Here is a 19,336-nt window from a genome sequence, read left to right as displayed (position 1 = left end):
TCCAATTAATTGGGGCCAAGTTCAAGGCCCGCCCAAAAGCGCGCGAAGCCCCTTTGGGGGATAAAGGAAGCCCCCAAGCAAGAGTAGTTCTTCTTGGCCTTGGCTCTCAGCAGCGCCTCGCAGCTGCACCAGACAAGTAAGTCTAAAGTCAACGCATGCTACGAGATAGACGCTCCTAGCTACTATTCTATACAAGTTCGATGCCAGCAGCCTCAGAACCGGACAACGGCCATTGTTCCTCTGACTGAGTGGGCACCCAAAGCTAAGTTTTGGCTTTTAGTAGTAGTGATAGTTTAATTAGTAGAGTTTGTGCATGAGTATAATTGACTGTGTGCAAATAAATGAGTATTGATTTTGAACTTACTAACTGGTGTATCGAGTCTTTGATCAGGATTCGGTTTTGAACCTTGTAGCGGTATCGAAAAGATACCTGGTGACTCTTAAGCAAGCATAATTAGAATTAAAGACGGCGACCATATTAACCGTCATAAACAGAGCCAATTAAGGAGAGAGCATAACGAGCAACACTGACTTTATGAGACCTGGCCACCAAATAGAATATCTTGCTCTGGCTCAATATTTTGTGATGCCCAAATGTCCTAAATACAATCATTGTTGTATGTTGAGCCTCAGAACTCTCAGGATGCCTATGCTCTCTTCACAGATGCATAAATCATCAGCCACACCAAGGTGTTCTCTTTGTTCAGAGTACTGTCTGAGAATGGGTTTGTGCAGCATTTGAGCTGACTACCCTTTGTTACAAATTTCGTACACCTATGATTTCATTCAGTCAGCATATCAGAGTTGGTATCAACGCAAATGTTTCTACCTCTCCATCAAGAGCTAAATCATTTTGTTTGGGTCTTGCCACAAGAATACAGCTCCTGACCTCATTACAGCTTTGATTCAAATATTGATAAAAACAGCTGAACACTAGAGGTGAGGAGAGAGTGACTGCCCTTGACATCAAAGCAGAAATTGACCGAGTGTGGCATCAAGGAGTCCTTGCAAAACTTGAATTAATGGGAATCGGGGAGAAAACTTTCTGCTGGTTTTAGTCATGCCTGGCATAAAGGAGTTTGGAGTTATTGGAGGTGAATCAACTCGGTTCCAGAACATCACTGTAGAATTTCCTCAGGGTAGCGTCCTAGACCTGACCATCATCAGCTGCTTCATCAATGCCCTTCCTTCCATTATTAAGGTCAGAAGGTTTGCTGATGACTGCACAATGTTCAGCATCCTTCGCAACACCTCAATTAATGAAGCAGTCCATGTCCAAATGCAGTAAGACCTGGACAATATCCATGCTTGGGCTGATAAGTGGCAAGTTAGATTCACACCACAGAAGTGTCAAGGAATGGTCATCTCCAACAAGGGAGAATCTAACCATTAACCCCTTGACATTCAATGTATCACCATCGCTGAATCCTCCACTATCAACATTCTGGGGTTCCCATTGATCAGAAATTCAACTGTGCTAGCCATATGAACACTGTGACTATAAGAAAAGGTTAAAGTCAAGTTTCACAATTCCACTCAATGTTAACCAAAACAGCAAAATAAATGGTCAACAGTGTGGCAAACTACAGAATTTTCTGTATCTAATTACCGTCCAATTTAACCCGGTTGGAATATATTCCTGACTTCTCATTCACTAGAATTCTCACCAGTTGTGTTTTACCTCCATACTTTCACTGTACCAACACTGATTTATTTTAGACATACACTAGCCCAGTCATTTTCATTAGAATAATAGTTTCGCAAAATTGACAATGTACAAATTGCATGGCTGCAAAAGCTGAAAATACAACAACTATGATTTTAATTCTCTCTTGCATCCCACACAAATTACATAGCACTTTCAGAATCAAATTCTAAGGTGCTTCACAATTAGATAGAATTTTACAATACAGAAAACAGGACATTCACCCTCACCCATCTGGGCTGGCATTTATGCTCCGCACAAGCACCCTCCCAACCTATTTCGTCTAAATTCAATTTTCTATATTCCTTTCTCCCTTGCGGACTTATCAAACTGCTTCTTGAATGTTATTCACCTCAGCTGTTCCATGTGATATTCCATATTATCTGTGTAAATAGGGAAACAGGCATTTATTTAGTCATGATGGGATGATGGAAATTCGTCAAAAGGTAAGATATGAAGGTGCAGCAAGAAGTGGACAGGGGATGAAGTCACTAAGGGAGTTCCATCAAGGAATACTGAGCCAAAGTAGATGGGACAAATGTACAAAATTCCAAAGTAAAAGAATCAAAGAGCAGCAAGGCTGGAGGAAGTTGCACCTAATTTATCCATTGCACGTAGTTCCGTCTCTTTTTGCAGGAGGTGCCAAGTCTTGCTGGGTGCCAGCAATCCTCCAATTCTTTGTCCATTTGTGTTAAGAGAGTAGAAACTAGTGTTGACAGGCTGTTTAATATGAGGTTGATAACAAATGAGAAGAGGTTTGGACTTGGCTGACATTCATACATGCTTTTTCAGATAAAGGTTCTAAGAAATAAATGGATTTTTTCACATAGGTGGGGTGCAGTGAGACAAAAGTACAGAAGCCTTAATGTCATCCTGGCTCAGGTCTGTTAACTCAACACAGTTAGGAATTAATTAGGAAGATCCTGTCCTAGACATTGACTCATTAAGACTGAGTCAGTTTTCAAGTTAGTACTAAAGGTACAACCTAAAAATTGTGCTGGAAAACAAATAGTCTGTGGGCTACACTGTAAAATGTGTTGTTTTTTCCCCCCACTTTGTCTTGCAAACAAAACTGGGAACAAATCCCTTTGATGTGAAAAGCCAGTGCGAAACTAAGCAAGTTTTCAGAAATTAAACCAATCACCAACTGGATTCCCTGTGACCAGTCTCAACAAAGTGAAGACAGACAATAGATCAGTGCGACTTTGTCACTGAGTTTCTTCAACCACAAAAGGATAATGTTCCAAAGGTCTGAATTTCCACACAACTCAAGTGGATTGGTCATCCCAAGTGAGAAAAACCTCTGTGAATAGGGGAATGGCCCATGCAACCCTCACATTAGTCTGTCAATGGCAAGTCCTCACAGTAATACTAGAATTTCAGGTAGAAATTTCCAAACCCTTCTGGTTACTCCCGACCAGAATTCTATTGGATCTTGCCGACATAAATATACATCTACTTTGCATCAACTTTGTAATATTGAGGAACCTAAGATTCTGAGTGATTGAAGTCACAAATCTCTTTGCAGGTGCTGCTGCAAAATGGGTCAAGTCAATTAAGGCATTTATTTGTCATGCATGTTAGGGCAGCACGGTAGCCTTGTGGATAGCACAATTGCTTCACAGCTCCAGGGTCCCAGGTTCGATTCCGGCTTGGGTCACTGTCTGTGTGGAGTCTGCACATCCTCCCCGTGTGTGCGTGGGTTTCCTCCGGGTGCTCCGGTTTCCTCCCACAGTCCAAAGATGTGCAGGTTAGATGGATTGGCCATGATAAATTGCCCTGGGTGTCCAAAATTGCCCTTAGTGTTGGGTGGGGTTACTGGGTTATGGTGATAAGGTGGAGGTGTTGACCTTGGGTAGGGTGCTCTTTCAAAGAGCCGGTGAAGACTCGATGGGCCAAATGGCCTCCTTCTGCACTGTAAATTCTATGTCTCCCTATTTTCAATTGCCTTGTATCAATATCAGCCACACTGCACTATCCCCTGAAGTCAAATTTCAAAAAACATCAAATAAATGGAAAAATTCTTCAACGCAATAGCCATGGTGCAGATCAGCAAATCTGGATACCTCCAGAGTCTACAATGCAGTAAACGAAAAGGCACTGAGCATATAGCACAAAACAAAACAAAGATATATTAAAATAAACAATAGAGTATTCCTACAGATCTTCCCTTGCAACTGCACTTTTTAACTTTTCTTTTTACCTATCTGCACATCTCTCTTGTGCTGTTTCTATACTTCCTGCATACCATTTCCACTGAAAATCTCTCTACTACATCTTCTAACCAGAGTTCTCAATTAGCCTTGCATTACCTCACTTTCCCTTCTTCGTGCTCATTGCTCTTTGCTGCTCTGTAATTTCTTTCACAGTTCCACAAATGCCCAATGAATTGCTTTCCTTCAGTGTCTTGTCTGTTATTTGGCTCAGCCATGCAGTGCTTTCTGCTCAACTTCTAAAGGTGGCATCTCACATGACCCAAAGAGTCAATCAACAAAATCAGAGTACAAATAGTCACTGACAATTCAAATCATACTGTTCAATCATTTCTTTGAACACCTTAGTTAAATGTTGGAATTGGCTGTTTCAGAATATGCATTATACACCCACATTTTCAACTGCTTATGTCTATAATAAAACATTTTACTTCAGATATTAATTTCCTCCCTTCAATTTGCATGGCTCGATTCTTGAAGCTATGGACAAAATGCTAGGAGTGAAGGGCTGGTCAATAGTCTCCAGAAGCTTCCCAAGCTGCTCAGCCAGAAAGGGCAGCAAAGCAGAGGTGCTGCTAATTGTCCCTATCCACTACACTATACAGTAGGAGAGACATGCACAATCTGCTTTGGATACACAAAGCTGCATCACTGCATTGTGTTTTTGACCTTGCTTCACTCTCTTTAAAAATTAATTTACTCATGCAAGATTAACAAATAAGCCTAAAAGCCATATCCACATTAAAAACATTTGTCTGACTTTGCTGACCTTAAACCTCTATAATATTTTGATAACATTTTGTTGCAATTTTACACCAGCAACAGAGCTGACACTTCATATGAGACACGTGGGCGGCACTGCTGTCTCACAGCACTTAGCACTGCCGTCTCACAGCGCCAGGGACCCAGATTCGAATCCAGCGTCAAGTAACTGTGTGGAGTTTGCACTTTCTCCCTGTGTCATTGTGGGTTTCCTCCGGGTGTTCCGGTTTCCGCCCACAGTCCAGAAATGTGCAGGTTAGGTGGACTGACCGTGCTAAATTGCCCCTACATGGGCCTAGAAGTCAATTGTAGCCCCATCTGTTGCTGAGATCAAGCTTACTCAGCACAAACTAAAGGGACAATTACTGATAGATTATGTTCAGACAGTGAAAATAATAACTTTGCAAACTTTAGTTAAAAGAAGCCACTACTGTACAAATTAAAGCAGAATATTTGCATCTAGTTTATTTCAGCTCAGAAATCAGTCATTTATATTTGACAATAACATGTGACTAACGAAGGGTGACATTGGCAGCGAGGACTGCGCACACAAACAGGGTTTCATGTATTCAGACAGACAAAAATGTTGGTATCAATGTACAGTCACAACACATTCCTTTGAGGTAATAAAATTAACCTGAAATGATGCCACTTCGAAAGCACTTCTTTTTGAGCTGTCTACATCGCTAGGCAATGTTTAACTTGGTTAAAACCTGCTTCTCAACCTCAACATCAGAATTATCAGTTTTACGTGTCTATGATGGGGCTTTCAATATGAAAGATCTTGGACGGGGTTCTCCATTCCTGAGACTAAGTGTTGACGCTGGGGCAGGATATGTGGACTTCTAAGACAGCAAAACTGGACCGATTCAGCGACCGTTGAGGGGCTAACACCGGTGCCATGTGCAACACAATCGATTCCAATGAAAACAAATGCAGAATTGTCCAGGTCCATGATTGGAACTCAGGAGGATGTATATTCCCTACCTGTATTGGACCTTCCAAAATGCATTATCTCACATTTGTCTGGATTAAACTCCATCTGCCAGCTTGCCGCCCAAGTCTCCAAACGATCTAAATCCTGCTGTATCCTCTGCCAGTCCTCATCGCTATCCGCAATTTCACCAACCTTTGTGTCGTCCACAAATTTACGAATCAGACCAGTTACATTTTTCTCCAAATCATTTATATATACTACGAACAGCAAAGGTATCAGCACTGATTCCTGCAGAACACCACTAGTCACAGACCTCTAATCAGAAAAGCACCCTTCCATTGCTACTCTCTGCCTTCTATGACCTCGCCAGTTCTGTATCCATCTTGCCAGCTCACCCCTAATCCGGTGTGACTTCACCTTTTGTACCAGTGTGCCATGAGGGACCTTGTCAAAGGCCTTACTAAAATCCAGATAGACAACATCCACTGCCCTACCTGCATCAATCATCTTTGTAACCTTCTCGAAAAACTCTATCAAGTTAGTGAGACACGACCTCCCCTTCACAAAACAGTGCTGCCGACCGTGCTAATACGACCACTTGCTTCCAAATGGGAGTAGATCCTGTCTCGAAGAATTCTCTCCAGTAATTTCCCTACCACTGACGCAAGGCTCACCGGCCTGTAGTTACCTGGATTATCCTTACTACCCTTCTTAAACAAAGGAACAACATTGGCTATTCTCCAGTCCTCCGGGACATCACCTGAAGGCAGTGAGGATCCAAAGATTTCTGTCAAGGCCTCAGCAATTTCCTCTCTTGCCTCCTTCAGTATTCTGGGGTAGATCCATCAGGCTCTGGGGACTTATCCAACTTAATATTTTTCAACAAGCCCAACACTTCGTCTTTCTGGCTCTCAATGTGACTCAGGCTATCCACACACCCTTCTCCAGACTCAACATCCACCAATTCCTTCTCTTTTGTGAATACTGATGCAAAGTATTCATTTAATACCTCACCCTTTCCTCTTTGGCTCCACACACAGATTCCCTCCCCTGTCCTTCAGTGGGCCAACCCTTTCCCTGGTGACCCTCTTGCTTTTTATGTACATGTAAAAAGCCTTGGGATTTTCCCTAACCCTATTTGCCAATGACTTTTTGTGACCCCTTTTAACCCTCCTGACTCCTTGCTTAAGTTCCTTCCTACTTTCCTTATATTCCACACGGGCTTCGTCTGTTCCCAGCCTTGTAGCCCAGCCAAAAGCCTCTTTTTTTCTTTTTGACGAGGCCTACAATATCTCTCGTTATCCAAAGATCGTGATTTTGCTATATTTATCCCTCTTCCTCGCAGGAACATGCCAGTCCTGAATTCCTTTCAACTGACATTTGAAAGCCTCCCACATGTCAGATGTTGATTTACCCTCAAACATCCGCCCCCAATCTAGGTTCTTCAGTTCCCGCCTAATATTGTTAAAATTAGCCTTGCCTCAATTTAGCACATTCGCCCACGGACCACTCTTATCCTTGTCCACCAGCACTTTACAACTTACTGAATTGTGGTCACTGTTCCCGAAATGCTCCCCTACTGAAACTTCTACCACTTGGCCGGGCTCATTCCCCAATACCAGGTCCAGTACAGCCCATTCCCTAGTTGGACAATCAACATATTGTTTTAAGAAGCCCTCCTCGATGCTCCTGACAAACTGTACCGCCCAAGCCCCTGGCACTAAGCGAGTCCCAGTCAATATTGGGGAAGTTAAAGTCTCCCATCACAACAACCCTGTTGCTTTTACTCCTTTCCAAAATCCTTTCCAAAGAAAGTGGCAAATGACATGCATGGCAGCTGGGATCAAATGGATCCCTTCAAGAGTATAGGGCTTGTCACAGTATTGTTAAGAGAGAAATCAGGAGGGCAAAAAGGGGACATGAGATTGTCTTGATAGATAAGTCAAAGGAAAATCCAAAGAGCTTTTACAGATACATAAAGGGTAAAAGGGTGACTAGGGAGACGGTAGGGCCTCTTGAGGATAAACAAGATCATCTATGTGCGGTTCCACAAGGGATGGAAGAGGTGGAGGGAGGTGGGGGTGGGTCTGGCACACGTCAGAACGGCCGGGCTGCCTGCACCGCGACAGTGAACGGGTTGGGTGGACAGCTGCCTGTCCGCCGTCATGGGGTCTGGCCGTTGGATCCGCCCTACAATCGCAGCCTTTGTCGCCCCCACTGCTCCTTCACCACCCCCACCCCCGGCAGGGCATGTGTGGGACCGGACCACACCCGCCAACCCCTGGAGGTGTGGGCCCTCACCCCCATCCCCGGATGTGTGGGCCCCTCCCCCACCCCTGGATGTGTAGGCCCCTACCCCGCATGTGTGGGGCCACTCCCACCCCCGGATGTATGGGGCCACTCCCAGATGTGTGGGGCCACTCCCATCCCACTCCCATCCACGAATGTGTGGGGCCACTCCCATCCCACTCCCATCCACGAATGTGTGGGGCCACTCCCATCCCACCCCCATCCCCTAATGTGTGGGGCCACTCCCATCCCCAGATGTGGGGAAGGAGCCAACCCCAGATGTGGGGGGGGGGGGGCAACCCCAGATGAGGGGAGGACAACCCCAGATGTGGGGGGGTGCCAACCCCAGATGCGGGGGGGGCCAACCCAGATGCGGGGGGGCCAACCCAGATGCGGGGGGGCCAACCCAGATGCGGGGGGGCCAACCCAGATGCGGGGGGGCCAACCCCAGAAGTGGGGGGCCAACCCCAAAAGTGGGGGGGCCAACCCCAGATGTGGGGGGGCCAACCCCAGATGTGGGGGGCCCAACCCCAGATGTGGGGGGCCCAACCCCAGATGTGGGGGGCCCAACCCCAGATGTGGGGGGCCCAACCCCAGATGTGGGGGGCCCAACCCCAGATGTGGGGGGCCCAACCCTCCGGAGCTCCGGTTTCCTCCCACAGTCCAAATATGTGCAGGTTAGGTGGATGGCCATAAATTGTCCTTAGCGTCCAAAAAGGTTAGGTTGGGTTAGTATGTTACGGGGATAGAGTGGAGGTGTGGCTTGAGTGGGGTGCTCTTTCCAAGGGCCAGTCAGACTCGACGGGCTGAATGCCCCTTCTGCACTGTTAAGTTCTATGATAATCTCGTCTCCATGTGCAAGGGTGCCCTGTGAAACCAGTAACACCACTACGTACTTCCGTGGGTTACAGGAAGATAATTAGAATTGATTTTGTGCCACTTCTGGGACAGTGAGGAAAGGATTAACGTTAATTCCTTATCTCTCGAAAGGTACCCCTGGCTATCCAACAAATACTGATCTGCATTTACCAAGTTTACTCTGCACACTTTGGATTTCACACTCCTTATTTACCAAAATCTGACTCGAGTGGAGGCAGCTGATGATTTAAATCGCCAGCTTCTTCCTTAATACGCATACATGAAAAATGGGAATTGCCATTTTCCAGGTGGGACTTACAATTTTCGACCTCTTACACCATTTTCGCCATGGTGGAGAGGCTTCTGTCATTGCAAAAATCTGGGCCAGGTCTAACTGTTAAATTCACTGTATGATATTACACACGCCAACACAAAGTCATAATACTTTGAATGCTGAAACAAGGGAAATGCCATTCGTGATTTGAGTATGAACTCTATTCATTGTGCATTGGTATTTACATGCAAGACTGACCTGACAAAAACCCTCAATCATTTCAATGAGTTATTAAATTAAATTGAAAATCTAAATTTTACAAAATTGAGTTCAGGAGACAGCACTTTATTTTACTCCAGCACTAACCTGCCCAAGCAACTTTTAAAAATCCCAACATTAAAAAATTCCAGTACCCTCTTCTGCATATTTAATCTACAATTAAAACTGTACTGCAGCTAGGAAATGTCACTTCTTCAGTCTTCTGTTTTTGTAATATTTCTCGGTTCTGAATCTTGGATTTCATCATCTTTGATGCATTTGCACATACAAAACACATTTATTGCTGCCAAGTTCTGTATCTGACAAAAAAAGCTGTCCGTTAAAATGGAAACCCTCCCTGATCACACAACATGCCGTGCTTTCTTCTGTGAAAAATTATGCAGACGGATGTCAAATCGCTCAAATGCAAACAAGCAACACGTGTTAATCCCGATTTAATTTGCCACAGGGGTCAACATCGGTGCTGTTACCACTTTGCCAAGGCTAACGGCTTGAAATGAAAGCCTGTTATCTTGTAGCAATTTCTGCTTTTATCACTATGACACCATATTTCATTTACTTGCTACTCAAGCTGTTTCATTTAAAACACCCGATAAAATTAAACATCTCAAAGTGAAAGGAGGGGTTATTCACTTTGTATCAGCCCCATCTATTATCTAGTAGTTGACCTGAGCAATAGCCAAGCATAAAGTCTCAGATGATGACAAACAGCAATTAATTCATCAGTCCATGGATATCATTTTTCATATCAACATGATTCCTTTTGAAGAGAAGGTTACTAATCAAGGCTCACATTAGTTGCTAACATCTGTCTATTTCACAACATCCCCGTCAAAATGTATTCCCAAATTATACTGCATTTATGCCGCAGAAGCTCTTCAATACCAGCTACAGCTTCCATTCCAGAGAGAAACTGCTCCGTTCATACTGTGACGTGTGGCAGTGTGAATAACCTTCAGTTCACATGCCCAGCCACCCTAGCCATCACCTGCTGACTAGGATCCCATCATTCAAGGACTCTGCAAAAGTCTCACAGGCAACAGCCACAATGGGCAGAATCGGCAGAATCACAGGCATCATGACAGGCGGAGTGGAAACTTCCGCATGAACATGAAAACTGGTTTCCAGAAAGCGGGAATTGGTTTCCAGACAGTGGGACTTGACGAAGAGAACTTGCAGTCCCAACCATCATGACAAGATAATGGTGAGTCGCCAATCATACCACACGCCATCAGGAAAGCCTTTTATCCCACTGATGGAATTCAAGTTAGGCCCCGAATGGAGTTCCCCTCCCCCATCCAATCATCCCCCCACCAGCATGAAATCACACTGGTCCAGAACACGGCCAGACCAACACTTGTGTGCATTTGTCAGGTAGTATCGAGAAGAAGGCCTAGGATAGCTCATGAACACTGGAAAAATGGAGGACTCTGAAGCTGGTGGTTTCTTGAGCACCACAGGCTCCATCGATTAGATAGGTACACAGAAGATAGGAGCACGAGGAGGCCTTTTGGCCCTTCGAGCCTGCTCCGCCATTCATCACGGTCATGGCTGATCATCCAACTCAATAGCCTAATCCTGCTTTCTCCCCATAGTCTTTGATCCCATTCTCCCCAAGTGCCATATCCAGCCGCCTCTTGAATATATTCAGGGTTTTAGCATCAACTACTTCCTGTGGTAATGAATTCCACAGGGCAGGACATCGTTCAGGTGGGCTCTCCAGCAGCAGTCGCATCACTCAGGCAAGTGAACATCATCAGTTTGTGTGGTGAAGCAATGGTCTTCATGTTGCAGGGGCAAGGAGGAGATGGAAGAGGTGGAGAAGGTAAGGAGGCCTAGAGGGGAAACGTGGACATTGGGGGTAGTATGTGGGGAAAAGAATGAAAAGCTGAAGAAGCCTGGGATGGGAGAGGTTGTTTATGAACTGGAAGCGTTAGAAGGGCCATAACGGAGTACCGGCAGTGACCGAGTCAAGGGCTGGGGGTGTGCAGATGTGGACGGGCAGTTTGCAGGTGTGGATAAGGGTGGTGAGGCAGGGTGATAGATTCAGAGTGAGGAGTTTGTAGTGTCTAATTCTTGAGTATTTGGAGGCAAACTATGAGAATTAGTGATATGAAGGGATGGTGAGTTTTAATGGGAAGCAGTGGGATCCAGTAGAGCAGGGGGTGGGGTGATCCTCCTGCAACGATGGTTGAGGGTTGTTGGAAGGTAGATGGAAATAACCATGGATAATGGTGGTTGGCAAGGCGAGGGAGAGTATCTCTACAGTTACTGGGATGGGCTCATGGGGAAGGAAGGGGATGTTAATGTTAGCCTACATTAGAGGAAGGGTGATGTTGTGGGGTGGGGAAACCAAAGGTATTGGACTGCGCCTCAAAAGTGATTCACATCATGGCCGCTCACAACTATCCCGTGCATCACGGTGAAGGTGTTGAGATGCTGGATGGGAGTTGGGTCATCGGGTGGATGGAGTTGCAGGTCAGCTTTACTGGACAAATGAAGGAGAACTGCAGCATATAATTCAGCTGAAGCAATGACCTGGGAATGGAGGAGGTCAGCATGAAAAAGGAGCAGTGTGCATGGGAGACTTCTCGCCCAGGCTGGCAAGTGCCCTGGCAAAGATCAATGCTTCCCCACGCACATATCTCCAGGGGTCATGGGCCCAGCCTGGATTTTCCTCAAGAATAAACCGTGTGCGCACAGCACAGGATGGATGACTGGAAAATGCAATGAAAACATATGAGACTTTCTAAGAGCAAGTGACCGTATATTTATAACAGTGCTTCAACTTTGACCGTGCAACCATAGTATTTCTTCATGTTTCATTGCCTGCCACTGCAGCTAGGTGCTACCCTGACATCCAAAACAGCGGTGGAAGAAGCCTGCTGACCAGTTGTTCTTGATGACTTTGGCAGGCGTCTTCTGTGTCTTTGAGGTCTAGAGGGCTCTGGCTTACTTTGGTACAGCTGCTGCAACAGCACCCTCCGCGGTCAGAGGCCCAATCCAATGGGCTCACATCCAAAAAGCCATACACCCTCCAAGAATACTGAGTGGAGGTCCAAGGGGGTTTGTCTGCTGCCCCTATTCTTCTTGGGTTCCCAGAGACCTCTTCCTGACTTCTTGAGAAGGGGCATTTGGATGGAGGCCTGTCCCTCTTTCGCATAGCCACTGGGAAACTTCATTCATGGATAATGGTTAGTATCATGACTGGTACAGGCTTGGAGGGCCGAAGGGCCTGTTCCTGTGCTGTATTGTTCTTTGTTCTTCTCGCTGACACCTATAAGAGGTGTCAAAATGCCCTAAAGCAGCAGCAAGAGGAGCGAGAATGCCAAGTGAGCGCAGAGGACTTGGCCCAGGTAAGGCCAAGGCAGCACAGGGCCTATAAAAGGCCCAGAAGGAGCAGTGAGAGGAGCAGGAGTGCTGAGGGAAAGGTGAGAACATAGGTGATCACCAGTGCCGGCTGTGCCCAGAGAGTGACATCACACTTGAAAAACAACGTCATGATTGGTGGACGATCAAGGGTTCTGTGACAAAATTGAAAAGGTAATTGAGGAATATGTAGGTTTCAACTGTACGGGTGAGGTGACAAAGGCAGTTGGCTGAGAGGCTCTAAAGGCAGTGGTGAGGGGTGAGGTGATTTTGTTTAAGGCCAGGGTGGACAAAGAGAGTTTGGAGCGACAGAGGGTAATAGCTGAAATGTTGGAGGTAGTTAGGAGTTATGCAGAAGATGGGGACCCAGCAAAGTTGGAAAAGAGGAAGGAACTACAGGCGAGCTTCAACCGACTGTCCACCAGGAAGGCGGTGCGCCAACTGAGACGAGCAAGGGGTGCAGTTTGCGAACATGGAGATAAGGGAAATTGTATGTTCGCAGATCAGCTGTGGAGGGAGGCAGCGGAAGGTAAATTGTTCAGGTGAGGGACAGGGCAGAGAAGTTGGTGGGGGTTCCGAATCTGATTAACAAGGTCTTTGAGGAATTTTATGAGAGGTTGTACAGGCCAGAGCCACCTGGGGGAGACCGTGAAAAGCAGGAATTTCTAGATGGGCTGGAGTATCCGAGGCGAGGGGAGGGGGACAGGGCTACATTAGAAGGCGCGATAGTGGAGCAGGAGATAAAAGATGCGATTAAGATGCAGCCGGGGAAGTTGGCAGGGCCAGATGGGTTTCCGGTGGCTATTATAAAAAAATACAAGGAAAAGCTGGCACCCCTGATGGTGGGGATGTTTGAAGAGGCGATAGGGAAGGGGGTGTTGCCACAAACTTTAGGGCAGGCATTGATTTCCCTATTGCTAAAAAAAGATAAGGATCCGACGTAGTGTGGGTCGTATAGGCCCATGTCACTGTTGAATGTAGACGCAAAGGTATTGGCGAAGGTACTGGCAGGTAAGCTGGAGGAGTGCCACCCGAAGGTGATAGGTGAAGGCCAGACGGGGTTCGTGAGAGGGAGGCAGCTCTTTTCAAACGTTAGAATGAACGTCGTTATGGCACCGGCGGAGGGGAAGCAAACAGATGTGGTTATGACATTGGACGCTGAGAAGGCGTTTGACCGGCAGAATGGGTGTCCTTGATGACAGTTCTGGAGCGGTTTGGGATTGGACCAAGATTTGTGAACTGGGTAAAGCTATTATACAAGGAGCCGAGGGCGAGTGTCCGCACAAACAACATCAGCTCGAGATACTTTTCGCTCCACCGTAGGACTAGACAGGGATGTCCTATGTCCCCCCTGCTGTTTGCACTCGCGATTCAGCCGTTGGCCATCGCATTAAGACGTTCGAGGGTATGGAAAGGAATAGTGCTGGGGTGGGGGGGGGGGGGGGGTGGAATAGAGCATAGGGTGTCCTTAAATGCCGATGACTAGCTGTTATACGTGTCGGAACCGAGTATGTCGATAGGGGGGAATATTGGAGCTGGGGAACAAACTAAATCTAGACAAGAGTGAGTATTTTGTGGTGTCTTGGCCGGGGGGGGGGGGGGGGGGGGGGGGGGGGGCTGCCATTCCGTAAGGCAGGGACTCACTTTAGGTACCTGGGGGTGCAGGTTGCCCGGGAGTGTGTGGGGGGGGTGGGGCTCTACGGGTACAACATTTCAAGTTTGGTGGGAGAGTGAAAGCTGATCTGGCAAGGTGGAATGGTCTCCCTCTGTCACTGGCGGGTCGGGTACAGGCGGTTAAAATGAACATGTTGCTGCGATTTCTGTTTATTTTTCAATACCTACCGATTTTTCTGCCAAAGGCTTTGTTCAGAGAGACTGAGGGAAGGATTACTTCGTTCATATGGAGAGGGAAGGTGGCCAGAGTTAGAAAGGTGCTGCTACAGAGGGGAAGGCAGGCAGGAGGTTTGGGTCTTCCGAACCTGATGTATTACTACTGGGCGGCGAATGTAGAGAAGGTGCGGAGCTGGGTCAGAGGGGTTGATTCCCAGTGGGTCAGAATGAAGGAGAGTTTGTGCAGGGGGTCGGGACTGAAAGCACTAGCAACAGCGCCGCTCCCGATGGCCCCGGGGAAATACTCAGGGAGTATAGCTTTATTGGGAATTAGGAGGCAGTTTCGCCAACATTTCGGGTTGGGGGGCAGGCTCAAGGGAAATGCTGATTCGGGGGAACCACAGATTTGAGCCAGGGAAGTGGGATGGAAATTTTTGGAGGAGAAGGGGATTAAGACACTAAAAGATTTGTTTCTTAGGGGTCTGTTTGCAGGATTGAAGGAGCTGGAAGCGAAGTATGGGATGGAGCAGGGGAACATGTTTAGATACATGCAGGTTTGAGATTTTGCGAGAGAGGAGATACAGAGCTTCCCGGTGGAGCAGGCCTCCACATTGCTGGAGGAGGGACTGGAGAAGGGGGTAGTGTCGGCAGTTTACGCAGCTATTTTGGAAGAGGAGAAGGCACCACTGGAAGGGGTCACAGCAAAGTGGGAGGAAGGGTTGGGAGAGGATGTGGAGGAGGGGTCCTGGTGTGAGGTGCTCCGGAGAGTGAATGCCTCCACCTCGTGCGCGAGGTTGGGCTGACACAGCTGAGGGTGATATACAGAGCACACATCACGAGGGTGAGGATGAGCCGATTCTTTGAAGGACTAGAAGATGTGTGTGAACGTTGCGGGGGGGGGGCTAATCACATTCATATGTTTTGGTCCTGTCCAAAGCTAGATTATTCCTGAAAGGAGGTTTTTAGGGTAATCTCTAGAGTGAGGCACGTGAAACTGGACATGGGCTCCCGGGAGGGTATATACGGGGTGTCGGCCAGCCAGGGTTGGAAACGGGTGCGGAGGCAGATGTTGTAACTTTCGCCTCGTTGATCGCCCGAAGGCAGATCCTGATAGGTTGGAGAGCAGCCTCTCCACCCTGTGCCCTGGTGTGGCGGGGGGACCTGTTGGAATTCTAGACTCTTGAGAAAGTTAAGTTTGAACTGAGGGGAAGGATGGAGGGGTTCTACAATTCATGGGCATTATTTATTATGCACTTTCAAGAACTGAATAACATCAAACATTAGTTGAGGTGGGTGGGTGTGTGTGTTAATGGCAACTATGGGTGATCCATAATTCCTTTTTGTCATTTGTTTGTCTGAACATGCGGGCTAATGTTTGGGGGTTTGGTAGGAGGATGGAATCGTTGTTATTGATATGGGGATTGACATCTGACATGTTACTGATTATTGTTCATTGTGGTGAGTGTAAATTTGGTAGAAAATGTGGAAAAGGAGGCGAGTAAAACATATTTTAAAAACATGATTGGTGGACGATGAGTGCTGGTTAGTCCCCATTCTTCAGCAGAGCCTGGTCTCCAGTCATCTTGAATTTCCCATCCATTAGGTCAAGATCTCGCTCCACAGGGACCATGTGGTGGCTGGTGTCCAACGACCACCTCACGTTAGAAGAATCCACCAACAGGCACCTTCTACCCCAACCTCAACCCACACAGCCAAATGAATTTCGGAACCTGGAACGTCAGGACCCTGATGGACAACCCCAACAGCGACAGACCAAAAGCTGCACTGCCATCAAATCCCGGGATCTCCGGTGGTGTAACATCGACATCGCCACCCTGAGTGAGACACGATTGGCAGAAGTCCAGCTTAAAGAGCAAGGTAGCGGATACACCTTCTTCTAAAGAGACAGGCCATCGTCTCTATGGGGTCGACTTCACTGTAAAAAAACCCCCGCGCATGTGCCAAAACATGCTGGCGGTTCCGCGCATGTGCAAGATCACGCCGACCCTTTGGCGCATGCGCGAACTTGCACAGTCCCTTTGGCGCTGAGCTGGAGAGGCGCCAACCCCTCCGGCATCCACCTAGAATTCCACACTTTCGGGGGCTGTTGACGCCGAAGTGGTTGGCGCCGCTTTCCCCGCTGGCGTGGGGACTTAGTCCCCGGAAAGGAGAATCCCGGCCAACGAAAGCCTCCCTAAGTAAATGCGACATCCCCACTGACACATGGTAATCGCTTGCCCTAAAACACACATACAGGAGAAGAGGCATTCCCGAATGCGCCAATCGCCTCCAGCAACACCGAGCGGAGCACATTGAGCCCAAGCCTAAGCAGCGGAAAGATCCCATAGAATCCAGAATGTCCCATCCACCCACCTCATCGATCTCCACCTGCCCTAGCTGTGGCAAACCATTTCGGACAGAGATGAGATGTTTCTTCACTCAAGGAGTGGTGAGCCAGTGGAATTCATTGCCACAGGAAGTAGTTGATGCCAAAATATATTCAAGAAGCCCTAGATATAGCACTTGGGGAGAATGGGATCAAAGGTTATGAGGAGAAAGCAGGATTAGGCTATTGAGTTGGATGATCAGCCATGATCGTGATAAATGGCGGGAGCAGGCTTGACATCCTCGTGCTCCTATCTTCTGTAAATCTATTTGTCTACATACCAAACAAAACATACAGGTCTCCAAGGGAACATAATAAAGGGGTCAATACACATTGAAACCATATTCTATGGTAGTAATCTTCACTCAATGAGAACAAGCGCCTTGGGCGTGATTCTCCGACCCCCTGCCGGTTCGGAGAATCGCCCAGGACCGGCATCAATCCCGCCCCCAGCATGCCCCGAATTCTCCGCCACCCGAGATTCAGCGGGGGCGGGAATCGCGCCGCGCCAGTCAACGGGCCCCCGCGGCGATTCCCCGGCCCACGATGGGCCAAAGTCCTGCCGCTGACAAGCCTCTCCCGCCAGCGGGAATCAAAATACCTACCTGACCGGCGGGATTGGCGCGGGCCAATCTGACCCCGGGGGGGTGCCGCCATGGTGGCCTGGCCCGCGATCGGGGCCCACCAATCGGCGGGCGGGCGTGTGCCGTGGGGGCACTCTTTTTCTTCCGCCTTCACCATGGTCTTCACCATGGCGGAGGCGGAAGAGACTCCCTCCCCTGCGCATGCGATGGGATGATGTCAGCAGCCGCTGACGCTCCGGCACATGCGTGGACTTACGCCGGCCGGCGAAGTCCTTTCGGCCCCAGCTGGCGTGGCGCCAAAGGCCGTTCATGCCAGCCGGCGGAGCGCCAACCACGCCGGCGCGGGCCTAGCCCCTCAATGTGAGGGCTTGGCCCCTAAAGGTGCGAAGACGTCCGCACCTTGGGGGCGGCCTGACGCCGGAGTGGTTCACGCCACTCCAACACGCCGGGACCCCCCGCCCCACCGGGTAGGGAAGAATCCCGGCCCTTGTATGTATCATTACCTATCGGGAAGACACTTCAAAGTTACTTCATTGGCTCGAGTAAATAGGGCTAAATCTTTATGATATTCTGAAGTTGTGAAATGAGCTATGTAAATGCTCTTTCTTGCAAATCTGAAACTGCAACCAGAAACAACCCATCAATGCAAAAACATTACTGAGAGAGAAGATATTTCTCTCCTCTCCTTCCCAGCTTGCCTAGATTCTACTTCAAATCTAGTTTCTAGCTGCTCGCTAATTCATGTCGACCTTTCATGCATTGTAAGATGATTCAAACATATGGATTTGTGCCAGTGTCACATTTTGCCAAGCAGCTGGGGTCTCAGTAACCAGAAAGAAAACAAACACCAAACAGGGCCCTGATGCATGGAAATACCTACTGTGCATTCCTTGTCCAACAGACCATTTTCAAATCACACAATGGCTGTACTCTTGAAACAGGCAGCAGTTAACCACATGATAACACTAAGACAGGTGCTGAACAAAGTAGGTAACAAAACAATTTTTGCAAGGAATGCAAGAGATAAAATTACTACGGGTGGAAAACAAAAAACCAATAAAGCACTGCATCTTGTGCAAAGATCACTGTTGAAGCTATACCAAGACAGGATGCCGCGGGTCTTTTACAATTCCACCATGTCTGCAAGTAAATGACCACCGAAAAGTAACAAAAGTAATGTTTGTGTACAGGCATAGATCCTAATCCAAGTCATTATCAGCTTTTAGACCAAGTAGAAACAAAAAATTACATTTGATTTATCTTCTGCTTAAGGAAGTGTTTTCCAAAGCAGGACATGGAAATGTACCTATTCTGAAAAATTCATTTTCGGAAGGCTAACTACAGAGAAGATCAAATTAATTCACTAATCCTTCAATGATCAATGTTCCGACATAGCTTTCAACATTAAAGACTCAATGAGCCGAATGGCTTCCTTCTATGACATTTCGATTAACTGAATAAGCATTTTACCACTTCCTGATCCATCCCAGTAAGACTGCCATCACTTTTATTCAGAATTACACATGGGTGGCTGAGATGGTCGCCTGTTTCAGCTGCAAGATTGTTTATAATAAGTGCAAGTCACTCAAAACTAGGTGAATTTTGGTTTTAAAAATAGAGAATTCATCAAGACAAGGAGACCAACACTCATAACCTACTTATAACCAAATGAGGTAGGACTGTCAAACAGCTTTGGTCTCTTGGTGTGTAAAGCAAGTGTGGCTTCCAATGGAAAATCAACCCAATAAAGGCCACCCACATTTATAATCGAAAGTCACCTCGCTGCTGTTCTTTTCTCTGTCTCATCGACTCTGGTTCTGTCTCTCCTTTAATTTATTTCAGCTTTTTAT

General features: G+C 47.3%; 1 protein-coding gene across 28 annotated transcripts in view; it reads right to left on the bottom strand.

Annotated features, from left to right (window-relative positions):
- The window catches only part of adgrl3.1 (adhesion G protein-coupled receptor L3.1), a 1,080,538-nt gene that overhangs the window by 856,818 nt on the left and 204,384 nt on the right, over positions 1–19,336 (bottom strand). The window lies entirely within an intron of this gene.

Source organism: Scyliorhinus canicula, chromosome 8, assembly GCF_902713615.1.
Source record: "Scyliorhinus canicula chromosome 8, sScyCan1.1, whole genome shotgun sequence".
Taxonomy (NCBI): domain Eukaryota; kingdom Metazoa; phylum Chordata; class Chondrichthyes; order Carcharhiniformes; family Scyliorhinidae; genus Scyliorhinus; species Scyliorhinus canicula.
Note: the sequence above shows the minus strand (reverse complement) of the source record. Positions and strands in the feature narration are given on the sequence as shown.